At 39.1% G+C, this 16,916-nt stretch overlaps 1 protein-coding gene across 1 annotated transcript in view; it reads right to left on the reverse strand.

Moving 5' to 3' along the window:
* Nucleotides 1–1,110: 1,110 nt before the first annotated feature.
* The window catches only part of mrps30 (mitochondrial ribosomal protein S30), a 57,737-nt gene continuing 41,931 nt past the window's right edge, over nt 1,111–16,916 (reverse strand). Inside the window, exon 7 of the transcript XR_011960771.1 lies at nt 1,111–8,187. The gene's annotated coding sequence lies outside the window, so the exon portion shown is untranslated. The remainder of the gene's footprint in view (nt 8,188–16,916) is intronic.

The raw sequence follows: 16,916 nt of genomic DNA on the forward strand, positions 1-16,916 counted from the left end.
TTGAATATGGGGCTGGAGAGGATGGGTGCCAATGGTGTCAGAGACTCCATTCAATAGGCAAGTTACCATATCACTAAACATCCGTATTAATGTCAGTGACTGTTACTGGGATGTATCTCCCTCTCCTGTCTGGTGACCTTTATCCTTCCACCTTTCTTATAAACCCTACTTGTGGCCAAGGGCCAAGAGTGGATGTGCATTCCTGTGTGCTTCAGCAGCACCCATCTCTGAGAGTGAGACTGCTAACTTTTCTGGGACTGTCAGGCTCCATATGACCTTCCTGACTCAGAAGCTCCCCGATCACCCATGCAAGAATGAAGTGTGTCAAGGTGACCGATTAGGATGCCACCTTCAGAAAAATAACTTGGCTGGTTTGGTTCCCTCTTCTAGGCTTTCATTTGGCCTCGAGGTGTTGCCCAATTTCATGGAAAAACAGTTGAGGCCAAAATATTGAATACTTTCAAGATCAAGTTAAATTTGGCTCTTAAGATGAAAAAGATCAAAATGTATGGGGAGAACATGGGAAGAGGGTATTGAGTTGGATGATCAATTGTGATTATATTGAATCAGGAAGCAAGAACGAGCAGCTAAATGGCCTACTCCTGCCGTTTCCTATATTTCTATACTTCTAAATTAAAGGTACAAGAAATGGGAAGGCACTTTTGATCAAGATTAGGGTGAGACGTTGACACACTGGCGTGTACTACCGTCTGAGAAAAAAAAGGTATGGCTTCAAGTTCTAGTCCAAGGGTTTAGACAATAAACTGACAATTTAGTGTGATAATGAAGAAATATCAAATGGGTTTTTCTTTGGATGAGATTTTAAAACTGTGGACTGACTTCTCCTTTAAGTGGATGTAAAAATGGCACCAACGTGAAGAAGATCAGGGAAAATACCCTTGGTCAATACTTATCCCTCAAGTATCATAACAAAAACACACAATACAGATTGATTGGATCAAACTGTTTCTTCACCTACTGTAATTCCACATGATTCTGAAAAACAAATATCTTAATTTACTGACTACTTTGGATAAAGCTAATCTTATTGGAGTTTATAAAGAAAAGAGGTGAAACATCAAAGGGTTAGTAAATATTTTAATACTACGGTCAATTCAATTACATAAATTATTAATACAAGAATACAACATTTGAGCAAATAAAATCCCCAATGCACAAATCCTTCCCGACATTTTCCAATGATAGCATTCCTCGTCAAATGGGTAACATATTCAAATAAATTTGAAAGCCTGGATTCATCTACTTAAATGCTGTCTCACTAAAGCCATGTTAAGCTGCTTTGGAAATGAATGTGTTTTGCCAATCAAGTTGCAACAAGCTGTGTAAAGTGTGAAAAGAATCTCCTCGGCTACTGATGCTTAAATCTTCTAATGCTTGTGACTTAACCTTGTTCTGGCCTTTGATGAAAAACTATCAGAGAGTCTGAATGAGTAGTGGAAAAGCCAGTTTTAAAGAAGGTGAACGTAACTGCAATGCTGAATAGACTGCGTGTTTTGCAGATTTCCAGAGTGAAATTGCTAAACAGCTCGGTATACCAAAATCTCTTACTGAAGCAAACAAAACAAATAGATTTTCAGTTATCTATCAAGAATGTGACTCTTTTTATCGTATAGTAATTGAAATCCAGCTTGCATACTGTTCTTGGCTTCTTGCTAAAATAGAATACATTTAAAAGAGTGATTGAAGAGAATGAAGTGTGTTATGGACAACGTTAAACTGTTCAAAACGGAGATAGCCTAGATCCTAACTTTTATTTTATTTAAAGGCAAGTATAAAGTGCTGTGTTTCAGATGTAATTTGATTGGTCACACTATTTAGCTTTAAACAAAACACACTTTATTCTTACACTACAATTAAAATATAAACAAAGCAAAGAGGAAATTTTATAACTTTAACTCTATTAGAAAACTTAACAGAATATCAAGTTATTTAACTACTAAACAGCAACTGTTCCAATCTAGTAACATCCCATAAACACACCCTTGGCAAAAGCAAAGTCATCAAAACAGATTGTCTCACATGCAGTTCTGGCAGCAGAGTGAGAATTCAAGCTTTTTTGCTGTGGCAGAGAGAGATGTATAACAGCTTACACAGCCAACTTCAAAATCCCAACAAATACTGAAAGCTAAATTAAAACACTGGTGTTGTGTTAGCCTGGTCCCACTCAGGCTGCTTCTATTGTTCCATTTTTTAAAAAAAACTAAAGCCTCATAAGCTGTTTATTGGCTTGAGGAGGCAGCTCTGCATCACAAAACCTCTCTTCAAAAAAAAATCCAGGACAATCACACTGCTTAAAACCATAGTATTGTCACACATGAATAACATTATTTAGCATAATTATTATTTTTGTGAAACTTTTCCACTATGGAAAATAATTTGCTTTAAGAGAAATACACATAACTTGGAAAACAATACTTTCCATTGGGTTATGATAGTGAATGACAATATTACCTGCATCAACATTTGGAATTAGTGCATTGGAGTAATCAGAACTAAATCTACTGAACCTTAGTACCAAATGAAAAACTATAGATTAAACACATTTTGTGTTTGCAGCTTTTCTTTTATCTTTTGGAAATAAACTCTATTTTTTAATCTGATGAATTTATTTAAAAAAAAGGAACAGGAGTATGCTATTCAGCCCCTTGAGCATGATCTGCCATTTAATAAGTTCCTGTCGCAGATCTGATCATAACCACAAATCCATATTCCTGCCTGTTAATAACCTTTTAACCCTTTGCTTCACCATTGCCTTAAAAATATTCAAGAAGTCTGCTTCCACCACCTTTTCAGGAAGTGAGTTCTAAACAGTCATGACATTGTGTGAGAAAAGAAATGCCTAATAATTGTTTAAATTATGGAGTCAAGTTAGGTAAAGGGGCAGTACAAAGAGATTTGGGTGTTCTTGTACACCAGTCAATGAAGGCAAGCATGCAGGTACAGCAGGTAGTGAAGAAAGCTAATAGCATGCTGGCCTTCATAGCAAGAGGGATTGAGTATAGAAGCAAAGAGGTCCTTCTGCAGCTGTACAGGGCCCTGGTGAGACCACACCTGGAAAATTGTGTGCAGTTCTGGTCTCCAAATTTGAGGAAAGACATTCTGGCTATTGAGGGAGTGCAGTGTAGGTTCACAAGGTCAATTCCTGGAATGGCGGGACTATCTTATGTCGAAAGATTGGAGCGACTGGGCTTGTATACCCTTGAGTTTAGAAGACTGAGAGGGGATCTGATTGAGACGTATAAGATTATTAAAGGATTGGACACTCTGGAGGCAGGAAACATGTTGATGGTTGAGTTCCGAACCAGAGGACACAGCTTAAAAATAAGGGGTAGGCCAATTAGGACAGAGATGAGGAGAAACCTCTTCACCCAAAGAGTGGTGGGTGTGTGGAATGCTCTGCCCCAGAAGGCAGTGGAGGCCCAGTCTCTGGATTCGTTTAAGAAAGAGTTGGATAGTGCTCTCAAGGATAGTGGAATCAAGGGTTATGGAGATAAGGCAGGAACAGGATACTGATTGAGGATGATCAGCCATGATCATAATGAATGGTGATGCAGGCTTGAAGGGCAGAATGGCCTACTCCTGCACCTATTGTCTATTGTCTAAATAGGCAACCCTTGATTTTAAACTGTCACCCTTAGATCCACACAGTATTCTCCGAGAGGAAATATCTTCTCCATATCCACCCTATCAAGAACCATCAATTGGCTCTTACTTTTCTAAATTAAGGGAATGTTATACCAAATTACCCTGCATACCCATGTTTACAAGCCTACTTTTAAGCAACTGAGTAAGCAATACCTTAACTTTAAACTTTGTTTCATGGTTTTGCTCCTCCCTATCTCTGTAATCTCTTCAATCCCACAGCCCTCTGACAAGGCACCAAGCTTTAGAATATACTCCCTCCAGCTCACTGTGAAAGGATGAGAATGGAATAGAAAGTCGGACTCTGAGCATTTAATTCCCACTTGGAGATATTTCTGATTTCAGTCAAGGCAGCAGTTGAGAGAGTGCATTTTGGCTTTAGTACCATGGACTAAGAGGGGAAAAATAACTTAGATTTCATGGGATGAAGACAATTTTTGGATCAAAGGAAAATCTTCATTGGTAAATAGTCTGTCATCCATCGGGGTTTATATGAAGAATGTTGAAGGAATTGAATGGCATATGAAACTACATTTCAAAATGGCACAGCACCAAAGATGCAAAGAAAAGTAACAGAACAAAAAATGCAAAGATAAATGTTGTATGTAAACACTAGTATTTATATTAAAATATACACCAGAGATGACAAAGTACTGCACAGTTGTCACAAATTGCAGCTTTTCTTGACACAATGACACTAAATTACATTATCAACAGGTTCCACAGAGTAGGATAATAATGGAACAGTGTAGGTTAGATGGGCATCAGATTAGTTCCACAGGTTGGCGCAACATCGAGGGCCGTACTGCACTGTAACATTCTATATTCTATGTACAGTTGGACATCATCCATGTTAAAAAACATGCTGTAATAATAATAAATGCACAAAATAGAGTTTCTGGATTGAAGATGATTTATTGGTTTGAATCAGAAATTGGCTAGCTGAAAGAAGACAGAGGGCGTTGGCTGATGGGAAATGTTCATCCTGGAACTCAGTTACCTGTGGTATGCCGCAAGGATCTGTTTTGGGGCCACTGCTGTTTGTCATTTTTATAAATGATCGAGATGTGGGGGGTAGAAGGATGGGTTAGTAAATTTGCAGATGACACTAAGGCAGGCAGAGTTGTGGATAGTGCCGAAGGATGCAGAGATAAGATGGAGAGCTGGGCTGAGAAGTGGCAAATGGATTTTAATGTGGAAAAGTGTGAGGTAGTTCACTTCTGAAGAAATAACAGGAATGCAGAGTATTAGACTAATGTTAAAATTCTTGGCAGTGTAAATGAACAGAAGAGATCTTGGTGTCCAGGCGCATAAATCCCTGAAAGTTGCCACTTAGGTTGATAAGAAGTTGTTAAGAAGGCATATGGTGTGTTGGCTTTTATTGGTAGGGGGATTGAGTTTTGGAGCCACGAGGTCATGCTTCAGCTGTCCAAAAAGACACTGGTAAGGCCGCACCTGGAGTACTGCATGCAGTTCTGGTCACCGCATTATAGGAAGGATGTGGAAGCTTTGGAAAGGGTTCAGATGAGATTTACTAGGATGTTGCGTGGTATGGAGGGAAGGTCTTACAAGGGAAGGCTGAGGGAACTGAGGCTGTTTTCATTGGAGAGAAGAAGGTTGCGAGGTGACTTAATCGAGATGTAGAAGATAATCAGAGAGTTAGATAAGGTGGACAATGAGAGCCTTTTTCCTCAGATGGTGAAGGCTAACACAAGGGGACAAAGCTTTAAATTGAGGGGTGATAGATTTAGGACAGATATCAGGGGTAGGTTCTTTACTCAGAGAGTAGTAGGGGTGTGGAACAGCCTGCCTGCAACAGTAGTATACTCGACAATGTTAAGGGCATTTAAATGGGCATTGGATATGCATATGGATAATAATGGAACAGTGTAGGTTAGATGGGCATCAGATTAGTTCCACAGGTTGGCGCAACATCGAGGGCCGTACTGCACTGTAACATTCTATATTCTATGTCCAGTTGGACATCATCCATGTTAAAAAACCTGCTGTGATACTAATAAATGCATTCATCCATTCATAACAAAATTCCTTTACCTACCACTTTAAAGCTGTTGTTGTTAATTCATAATTTAAGGGGTCAATTATTTTACTAAAATAGTTCTTGTTACTAATAAATAACAATATAACTTCAAACTGTGGTGATACTGTCACAAGGATACTAGACATGTCCTCAGCGTGGTCAGTAAACTGCAAATTTGCTTAGTTCATTTAGTCCTCTTTCAGTTTGTGAATGCTTCAATTTAAAAATAACCAACAAAGATCTAGTCTTAAGCAAGGTAAAGGTTAGTTTATTACAGAAATTTTACCGAAAGTTAGTCAGCAAAAACTGATGCAGTCCTCGGCTAAAATATAGATGCAAAGATTAAGATGGATATGGATAAAAGATATTTATAAAGATGAAATCAAGATCAGTCTATTGTCATTTCAGGCTTGGTTTCCTTCAAGATTTTTGTCATGGCCTGTGCAAGTTATCTTGTGCAATCAGATGCTTCCCACCTCTTTACTTATACAAGCTTTGGGCACAATACACAGCAAATGGCTTGACAAATGAGACCTAAGTGCTTGCCACTGCCGGGGCCTTCTGACTATGAAGACTCTGATGCCATATTTAAAGCCCAGTTCGACACTATTTCAGATGCTACAAGCTAGGAACCACTGTCGGGTATCCCTCTAAATTCTCAACATATATGATGGAAGAAAAATAAAGTTGCTTCTCGTGTCATAGAGAACTACTTCAAGGTGTTGGTGGTTGGGATGATAAAGAGGTTAGTCCTCTTTAGATGACTGCAATAATGGATCATGCTACCTGACCTGGCTAACCTGGACAAAGGTGGCAGCCTAGGTCAGTGCTGTCTCCCATGTAAAGAGGAATATCCAGCAGTACAGCAAGAAGACCAATGAAGGTCAAAGCAGACCAGAATTACTAGGAAGTCGAATAATCCAGTGAGCTCTTTTGTGATGTGCTGCTCTCAAATTATAACTCGTGCTAAATTAATTCTTGATCTACGCAAGCTCTTATCTATTTTCTCCAACGAAATATTTCTCTTTTTTTTATAAAGGCATCAGCAGCATCCAGGAAACATCCACAAAGAAGAGGATACAGCTTAAACCCCAAATAGATTGGTTAAACATTATTTCACAAATTCACATTGACTCTAACTGATTAACTTGAATTTTTCTTCATGCCCTGCAATAACATTTTTAATAACAGGTTCCAAAATTTTCTCTCTGATAGATGTTAAGCTAATTGGTGAGTATTTTCTGGCTTTTTGTCCCTCTTCCTTTTTAAATGAAATAGCTCCATTCAATATCTTCCAATCAGTCTCTGCATCATGGAAAATTTGGAAAATTAAAACCAATGCTACAACTATCTCATAGCTTCTCCTTTTTAGACTCTAGGTTGAAATTAGAACCTGGGTACTTGTCAACTGCAGTTCAAACAATTTACTCGGTACCATGTCTCTGATGTTTATGGATTTCCTGAGATCCCCTTCCCTTCCATTTCCCGATTTATTGCTGCTTCGAGGATGTTACTTTTATCCTCTACAGTAAAGGTGAATGGTCAATATCTAACCAATTCACCTGCCATTTCCACATTTTCCATTATTAATTCTCCAATTTCACTTTTTATTGGACCAATGCTCACTATTTTATTATTTTCTTCTTTAAATGTTTATATAAATGCTTGCTTTCTTTTATATTTATGGCTAGCTTTCACCTCCTTATTAATGTTTGGTCATTCTTTGTTTTTTTTAAAACATTCCATCAAACTTTCCGCACTGCCACATGTCTTTGCTCAATTAAAGCATTTTCTCTTAGTTGATTGTACCTTTAACATTTCTAGTTAATTGCATATAGTGGATGCATCCATTAGAATTATTGCGACTTTTTTTAAAAAATGCATTCTGTGCATTCTGAAATATCTCCTTAAATATCTGCCACTACATCTCTATTGACCTTTAACCTAATTTACCAATTTACATTCGTCAGTTCTGCTTTCATGCCCTCATAATTCACTTTACTTCAATATATAAAAATAGCCTCACTCCTCCCTTCCTCAAGCTGAATATAAAATTCAATTAAATCATATCACTGCCATCTAAAGGCATCTTCACTATGAGTTCATTAATGAATCCTCTCTCATTATACAACTTCTCCTAAGCTCAGCCTGAAATAGCCTGCTGTGCATGCTGAGACCATTTGGTCGGGACCACTCTAGCCAGCGGAAACATCATCTGAGCATCCAATTGACATAACCTCTCCTTATACAATGAACATGCCAACCAGAAATCATTCTGGTGAACCTCATTGCACTCCACGTACACTGAAAAATCCAACTCTAATCAGCTTCAGTGAATCTATCTCTGACTGCCTGTCACCACACCTGCTCCTCTGGATGATACAGACTGCCTGTCTCGAGATCCTTCTCTTGGTTGCTTCTTCTGTCAGTTGCTTCTTTTGTCAGTTGCTTCTTCTGTCAGTTGCTCCTCTAGCTGCTGCTGTCTGCCATGAGAGAAGTAGGCATAACATCAGACATTTCATCTCCGTTAGAAGATAAATTTGTTGGGCATTGTTACTGAAGTGTGCATGAACCTTAGCAATCAAGCTAAATGTTACATCTTCAAACAGAGTGGCATGAGTGCTTCACAACAAGTGAGACATTGTGATCTTACTAAAGGCACAATGGCGAATCAAAAGCACTCTTAAGGAGTGTAGTGGAACAGAGGGACCTTGGAGTTCAGGCACACAGTTCTATGAACGTGGAGTCACAGTTAGATGGGGCAGTGAAGAAGGCTTTTGGCACATTGGCCTTCATCAATCAGGGCATTGAGTATAGAAGTCGAGAAGTTCTGTTGCAATTGTACAGCACGTTGTTGAGGCTGCACTTGGAGTATTGTGTTCAGTTTTCAACACCTTGATATAGGAAGGAAACTGGAAAGAATGCAGAAGAAAGTTACAAGGATGCTGTTGGGACTCAAGGGTCTGAGTTATAGGGAGAGGTTGGTCAAGATAAGACTTAGGGGATGCAGGTTTTGATTGATTAATGTGTAAATCCCAGAACTTCTTTCAAGTCACAATCCCGAGATAACTTAAGGTTTTGTGAAAAAGATGACATCTCAGATTCCTGATGAAGGGCTTTTGTCCGAAACGTCAATTTTCTTGTTCCTCGGATGCTGCCTGACTTGCTGTGTTTTTCCAGCACAGCACTCTTGACTCAAATCTCCAGCATTTCGCTTAGATATCTCAGCTCAGACAATGCTCGTTCCTCAAGATGGAGTAAATATTGCAATATTTATTCCTCAGTGCTCCCACTGAGGAATTGCCTGCCTTTCCCCCTGCACCAAAAAGCATGTTAAACCACAGTGGCTGCCTCTCTCTAATGAGTGCTAAAAACGTTTCCTGGTGCTGTTGAGAGGCTGCTGCTTGTTACGTTGTGTGGATGAAGAGTCCAGGAAGAATGCAACCACTGACCATGGATGTATTTTGTGCAGAAGAAGAGATTCCCTGTAAGAGAAGCCTGATTACCAATTTAGCATCCGACAAACTACAAGGGGACCTGATGAGACCAGTCACCAAGTATCCCCTGTCCGATGAGTTTTTGCACCACGGAGTTAATCAATTGGGAAATTAGAAGTACAAAGTGAATACAGTGAATTGAGTTAATACTGTATTGGGATGCAAATGCATGAAGAAAACTTCAAAACACCCGATGGTGTGCCTCTGAACTTTCCACCTGAACCATGTAGAGTTAGATTAGATTAGATTAGATTAGATTACTTACAGTGTGGAAACAGGCCCTTCGGCCCAACAAGTCCACACCGCCCCGCCGAAGCGTAACCCACCCATACCCCTACATCTACATCTACCCCTTACCTAACACTACGGACAATTTAGCATGGCCAATTCACCTGACCTGCACATCTTTGGAGTGTGGGAGGAATCAGGAAAGGTTTTTTCGCCTGAGAGAATCTGATTTTTAGATTCTCACCTGATTAAGTCATAGATACTACAGTACAGAAAAAAGCCATTCGGCCTATCTTGCCTGTGCAAGTCAAAAACCTAATCATTTTGCCGCCATCATTCTTGCCACATGAGAGAAGGGAAAATTCCATTCAATTTCCATAGCAAAGCAGTTAATTATATTGAACTAGGCTCTGCCAAAGTCCCTCTCCCCCACCCCCACCCCCACCACTACAGTGAAACAGAAATTTATCTGCTGTAACTTCCATCTTGAAAGTTCTTTTTAAACTTAGAGGGTTTTCTTTTTAACGTACAGATATTGAAGCAGAAGTATTTTTTTATATAGCTTTTTCTTAAAGTATGCAATTTCCTATATAACCATACAGTCATGACAATTCAGAAGGAATTTGAAACATTTTATATTATGGCTGATCCTTTTGGCAGATCCTACAAAGTTGAATGTTGCTCACATATATCAGAAAGTGCTTGTGTGATAAATACACAGTGGTTATTATGCAAGGCCATTTCTCCAAAAATACATTTTTAATAGTGTAAGGCATAACACATCAGTTGGGGGCATTTGCTGAAGATTTACTATGTTATCAAATAAAATCAATCTCCACAAGCCAAGTGCTCTGTACAGGATTGTCTTAATTGAAACTCATCCATCATATTCTTACATGAACTGCAACTGAAAACTGTGACTCCTGCAAAGTAAAATGAATCCCAAGAAATTTACAGTAGGTCAATAAATGAAGCACACTGTGACAGATGGGGAAGTACAACAGCATGAATGTTGACTCAAAAGGCAGTTACAGACATATTCAATTTAAGCCTCTTTTCTGCTTTCTCACAAAAAAGGTGACATAAACATCAATGCTGTTTATGGGCATTAGAAATTGGTTGCTGCTTTTTCTGCATTTTACAACACTCTATATATTCCAAAAGTAATTTCTTGCTTTAAACTATCCAGGATCATAAAAGATACTTTATCTTTTCCTTTTTCTTTTACTTTCTCTCTGCTACAATTTTGTTGGTCATCAATGAAATGTATTCACTACATGGTGGGACACTTGCACTATGAAGAGGAAAATCAGACACTCCGTTTGAAGAAATGCATTTGTGAGTATGTTGCATTTCCAGTAGTCATGTGCACTTTGAGTGAAATGTTTTTGATTTAGAGGGAAAGCAAGGTGTGAAACAAGGGATCAGAAAAGTGCAGCTGAAATTGAGTGGGTTTTCGGAATGGTAAGACAGCCAACTAGTACAAGAAAGGAACATTTTATCACCTTTAGACCTGACAATGCAACTCTGGTGTGGAGTGATTAATCAGAATCATCATCCAGCATCTTTCCAGCAGTCATGATTTGCCTTGCTCTGCTTCTTTCTAGACAAACACATGCACTTAAAGTCAGTGAACTTTTTGCAGTTACAGATTGCAGTTACAGCAAGGAAGGAGTAGAATAACGGTTTGCAAATTGAAATACTGGGTAAGTGAGAATAGCTGTGGATTTGCAAGTCCCAAGTGCTGTGAAAGTAAAGGTTTAAATGAGTTAGAATTGCAACTTATTACAATCACAATAGCAGAATTAGGAGGTAGTGACAGAATTAAGAAAACCCAAACAAATGAGAATAGAAACTCAGTTCTTAGCGCTAGGAGAGAAAGCACTAAAATTGGCTACATTTCCCATAACTCAATGAGAAGTAGAATAGCCAGATGTGAGAAATATTGAAGGTTTTGATGACATATTTTGAACCTTTTAATAATATTGTTTATGAATGGTATGTCTTCAACATCAGAGATTGGGCTAGAGGGTGAATATTGTTCACAATATGATGACACTGGCATATCTAACTGAATCCTGTGAGTTTGGACAATTGAAAGAAGATTTCATCAGAGACACTTTGTCTTAGGCTCTAGAGATGCCACTGTGACAGCACATCTGTCGAGGGAGGAGACATTTACTCTCAAGAAATTTATCTGCTTGTGTAGAAACTCTGAGATTGTCAATCATCAGCTAGACTGTATTAATGAGAGAACAGATAAAGGTTTGCATTATGCTTAGAGACAGTCTAAGCCTATACAGAACCACATTTGAAAACGTGGAAGAAATATTTGCAGAAGCAGAAAGATAAAGGCCAGAGGACAGGATATAGATTCAAGATGATGCTAAGCTCTGTTTAACAATTCTTACAGTCATTCTGCAGTTTTAAACCTCAATTCGAAGTTGGCAACCTTCTTCGCAGCCATAACTTTGTATTCCTCACTCTGTTCAATCACCCATTGATCTTTGTATATTATGATCCACCTGTACTGCATGCAAAACAAACTTTTCACTGTACTTAGGTGTATGTGACATTAATAAATCAAATCAAGTAGATATTATGGAGGGCATCACACAAAAGAAAATGAAGTATGTCCAGCATGAAAAAATCTGTAACTGCAAAAAGTTCACTGACTTTAAGTGCATGTGTTTGTCTAGAAAGAAGCAGAGCAAGGCAAATCATGACTGCTGGAAAGATGCTGGATGATGATTCTGATTAATCACTCCACACCAGAGTTGCATTGTCAGGTCTAAAGGTGATAAAATGTTTGTGACCGTTAGAAGGATTTCAGAAGGAGACCATCAAGTGAATGGACAGCTTCAGATAGACACTGCTGGTAAATAGAAATTCAGGAGCTGCACCTATGTGAAGGAGGTTCAGGATGGTGACCAGAAGGAGAAGCTTGAATCTGAAATTGACACTATGGTGGATCGATATTCATCCCAAGAGGTAAAAACAATGACTGCAGATGCTGAAAATCAAATACTGGATTAGTGGTGCTGGAAGAGCACAGCAGTTCAGGCAGCATCCAACGAGCAGCGAAATCAACGTTTCGGGCAAAGGGCTTTTGCCCGAAACGTTGATTTCGCTGCTCGTTGGATGCTGCCTGAACTGCTGTGCTCTTCCAGCACCACTAATCCAGTATTCATCCCAAGAGGACAAGTGCAACAGAAAGAGCAGAAATCTACAGTGGCAGATAGCAAACATTAAGCAATTATCTATTCATTGCAACTAAAGCAAGTCTAAAGTTTGAACTAGTAACTTTACACATGACAGATGGGATCTGCAGGATTTTGCAGGTGTGATGTAAGGTTGTATACAGATTTTATTATTTATTTTGAATTTGGGTTTTTGAATTTTGAGTTGCACTAGTACACTGTGTGTCTGAAGAAGTTTAATGTAGTTTTTTGCAGACATGGTCTTTGAAAACAGTGTCAGAGGGATAGTCTCCAAGAACATACAGATTTTTGTTGACTTTATGAAAGTTTGCAAGCAAATAAAACATGTAATCTAGTACTTCAGGCTTTCCGATGTAAGATTCTGGATTTTCTTTAAGCATAGGGTAAACACCCATAGCTTGAATAGAAGAACATGAAGCAAGATTGTGCAATTCAGCCCCTCAAGCTTTCCCTGTTATTTAATATGATCATAGCTAATTGCATCTGGGCCTCAAATCTACTTTCCTGCCTGTTCCTCTTCAACCTTTACTAATTAATCATTAACTTGGAGAGAAACCTTTCAGTTTTAGTTTCAGTTTGGGGCGGTTGTGCACAGCTCTTAGCTGAAGACAGATGTGTAAAACACAATCCTGAGAAAGGAAGAAGATAGTTCAGGTGCAATCAAAAATAGAGTACCTCAGAATTAAGAGTTTAGTAATAGTTTCAGACCAGATTCATTTGAATAAACTTCTGTTTTGTCGCTGAAACCAAATCTGTAATATGACATATTTATGTTTCAGTGATAGACTACCATGTTAAACAAAAAAAAACTATCATGCCAGATATCAGTCTGCAATCTGACTCATCTAGTTGTAATATTAATTGTGATCATAACAGGGCACAAACCCAATGTTTGCGGCTGTACAAGACTTTGGTTAGGTCACTTTTGAAACAGTGTGTGCAGTTCTGGTCTCCCTCCTATAGGAAGGATGTTGTGAAACTTGAAAGAGATCAGAAAAGAATGTTGCCAAGGTTCGAGAATTTGAGCTAGAGGGAGAGGTTGAATCGGTTGGGGCTGGTTTCCTTGGAGTATTAGAGGCTGAGGGCTGAGTTTATAGGTTTATAAAATTATGAGGGGTATGCATAGGGTAAATAGGCAAGGTCTTTTCCCTGGAGTGGGGGAGTCCAGAACTAGAGGGCATAGGTTTAGAGTGAAAGGGGAATGATTTAAAAGGGATCTAAGAGGTAACGTTTTCATGCAGAGGGTGATATGTGTATGGAATGAGTTGCCAGAGGAACTGGTGGAAACTGGCATACTTACAGCATTTCAAAGGCATCAGAATGGGTATATGAATGGAAAGGGTTTAGAGGGATATGGGCCAAGTGCTGGCAAATGGGACTAGATTAGGTTGGGATATCTGGTCGGCATGGATGAGTTGGACCAAAGCATCTGTTTCCATGCTGTGCATCTCTGTGACTGTACGACTGCTGAACAAATCCTGAAAGACAACAAAGATGTATTTACAGGTCTTCCAGGTGAATATCATATTGTTGTAAGTTAGAGTACAAACCAACTCAGCATCTTTTGAGAACAGATCCAGCTCTGCTCAAAACCAGCCTGAAAGAAAAAACAGAAAACCTGAGAAAAAGAGGTTGTACTCATCAAAGTCACAGCTCCTACAGACTGGAATAGCAGCACAGTAACAGTGAAAAAGCCTGAAAAACAAAGTGTTTGGCATTCCAGACATTGTGATCAGAGACAATACTTTCAGTATAACATGAAGAATTTAGGTGCTTCACAAATAATTGAGAAAATCAACTCCTCACAGTATCAAATCTCTGTATCCCCAGTCAAATGGAAAAGCTGGGGGAGTAGTGAGAATTTCTAAAAGGATCATAAAAAACTGAACAAATCCAGCAAAAATTTGTACGAGCCAATCCTAGAGTGTAGAAACTCACTGACTGAAGGTTAGGAAAGTAATCCAGGCCAACGACTAATGTCATGCTGCACAAAAACTAATCTTCCAATAGGTAAAAATTCACTAATGCCACAGAAATAAGAGACACAGCAAAGTGAAATGGCAGAAACTAAGAGTTTCCTTTGATAAAATTATAGCTGGAACTCAGTTTTGGAGATCAGTCAGAATGCAAACATACAAAGGTCTCAGGACAACTCAGCCCACATTGCAGCTTGGGACATGTGCTGGACCATTGTTACCACATCGTGCACAATGAATTTGAATGACCAGCTACATTGTTACAACCGTGCACATATCAATACCACTAGAGAAGCCACTCCCTCACTGCAGACAGCTGACCAAGAAGATGTGATGTTAACAACTGCACGGAATACAAAATATTCAGTCTCATAGGTCAACAGTTCCCGATCAACAGTTGCCATGACAACACTACTCATAAGTATTACAAGAATTATGATCCTAAGAACAAGCAGGTACCAGGTGAACAGCCACACCACCATATAAGCGTACCATTAGAAGAACTATATCATTTCAAGTCCATTTATTTCCCCAGCAATTTTTCTTTAGTGATAGTTATTGTACTTATTTCCTTTCTTACTCTTGCCCTTGAGCTACTGAGTAATTTTAGTCCTGCAGCCTCTAGATTATGAATATCTTTACGTCCCATATTCTTGTCTGAAGTTCCTTGTGTCTGCTTGTGCATATGCACAACATCACTAAATACTGACACCAGAGGGTCTTTTCCTATCTGAGCTGAGCTGGTGCCTGGTCTTCAGCAGTCCTCCGAGTGTCAGCAGACACTGGAATGATTTTTCCTCAGCCAACTGTGGAGATTTGGCAGTGATGTACTCACCAGCTATAGCCCCAAATATAATCAAACTAAAGTTCCTCCTAAAGTGTCAGTGTCTGGCCTGGTGTAGGATACAGGAGGCAGCCTTGCTGATGTTTCTTCTGAAGCCTTCATACTCTCATCATCAGAGGCACTGACAGAATTTTTTTTGCAGGCAGATTGCTTGATGGTGGAATCTTCTTGAACATTCAAGACTCAAAACAGAAAAGGTACCGTGATCAAGGATTATGCGTCATATGCAACGAAATACACTGACAACAGGGTCAATCTGAGAGTTATATTGGAATGAAGAGTGGTACTGACTTAGTTGGCAGGACATGAATATCTTGGCAAACCCACAGGAACAGTCCCAGTTTTCCCTGTGAGGTCCAAGATTATCTCTTCATGGGGAGGTGAGGTGGCTAATGCCAGGCACACTACCACCTGTACAGGGCCCTAAAGTGGGCTGTCTTCTCCTACAATGAAAAAAGGGAAGGAATTGTGTGAGATAAAAGTGGGTGATGCAGCTGTTAATGTTGGTGCAGGTGGGTGCAGTACTGAGGTGCCCTGATTGACTGGGTAGATGGCATAGAGAGGAAGTAGCATTAGTCAGTCTTAGAATTAACAGTTGCCAATTTAAGACTGAGATAAGGAAGATTTTCTTCTCTCAGAGTGTTGAGAGTCTTTGGAATTCCTTGCCTCAGAAAACTGTGGGGCAGAGTTCTTATGTTTGTTTAAGGCTGAGATAGATGGATTCCTGATCCTTGTTCTTATTTCTTGCAATCTTATGGTTTTATAGTAGTGTAGGAAAAATGAGAAGTAACAGATGTTGTATGTAACAAACTAACCAATACAGTTAAAAGCCATTATGTCCCTTGGACCTGGTGGGATGTATTAAAAGATATTAAAGGAAGTAGTGACAGAGGTTGTGAATGTATTGGTAGTAAATCCTAGACTACGGAAAAGTTGCAAACAATTAGAAAGCTGGTGATGTAACACCCTTATTTGAAAAGGGAAGGAAACAAAAACACAGGTAAACATAGGCCAGCTAGCTGAACATCTGTTACTGGGGAAATGTTAGAGTCTATTATACAGGACATAATAGTAGGGCATAGAGAAATACTTAACATAATCAAGCAGAGTCAGCAATATTTCTTGAAGGAGAAATTATCCCTGACATATTTATTAGAATTCTTTGAGGAGGTAACATGCAGGATAGATAAAGAGGAAGCAGAGGAAGCAATAAATCTGCATTTCAAAAGGCATTTGATAAGGTACCACACAGCAGGATACTTAATGAAATAATGTTAGAGGTAGTAAATTAGCAAGTATTGATGATTAGCTAACTAACAGAACAGAGTTGGGTTAAATGGGACCTTTTCAGGATGGAAATCTGGAGTGTCACTGGGATCAATGCTGGGCCACACTTACCTACAATATATATTAATGACCATAGTGTGTTTGTGGATGTAGCAAAAA

This window comes from Chiloscyllium punctatum, chromosome 1 (assembly GCF_047496795.1).
Source record: "Chiloscyllium punctatum isolate Juve2018m chromosome 1, sChiPun1.3, whole genome shotgun sequence".
NCBI classification, from domain to species: Eukaryota; Metazoa; Chordata; class Chondrichthyes; order Orectolobiformes; family Hemiscylliidae; genus Chiloscyllium; species Chiloscyllium punctatum.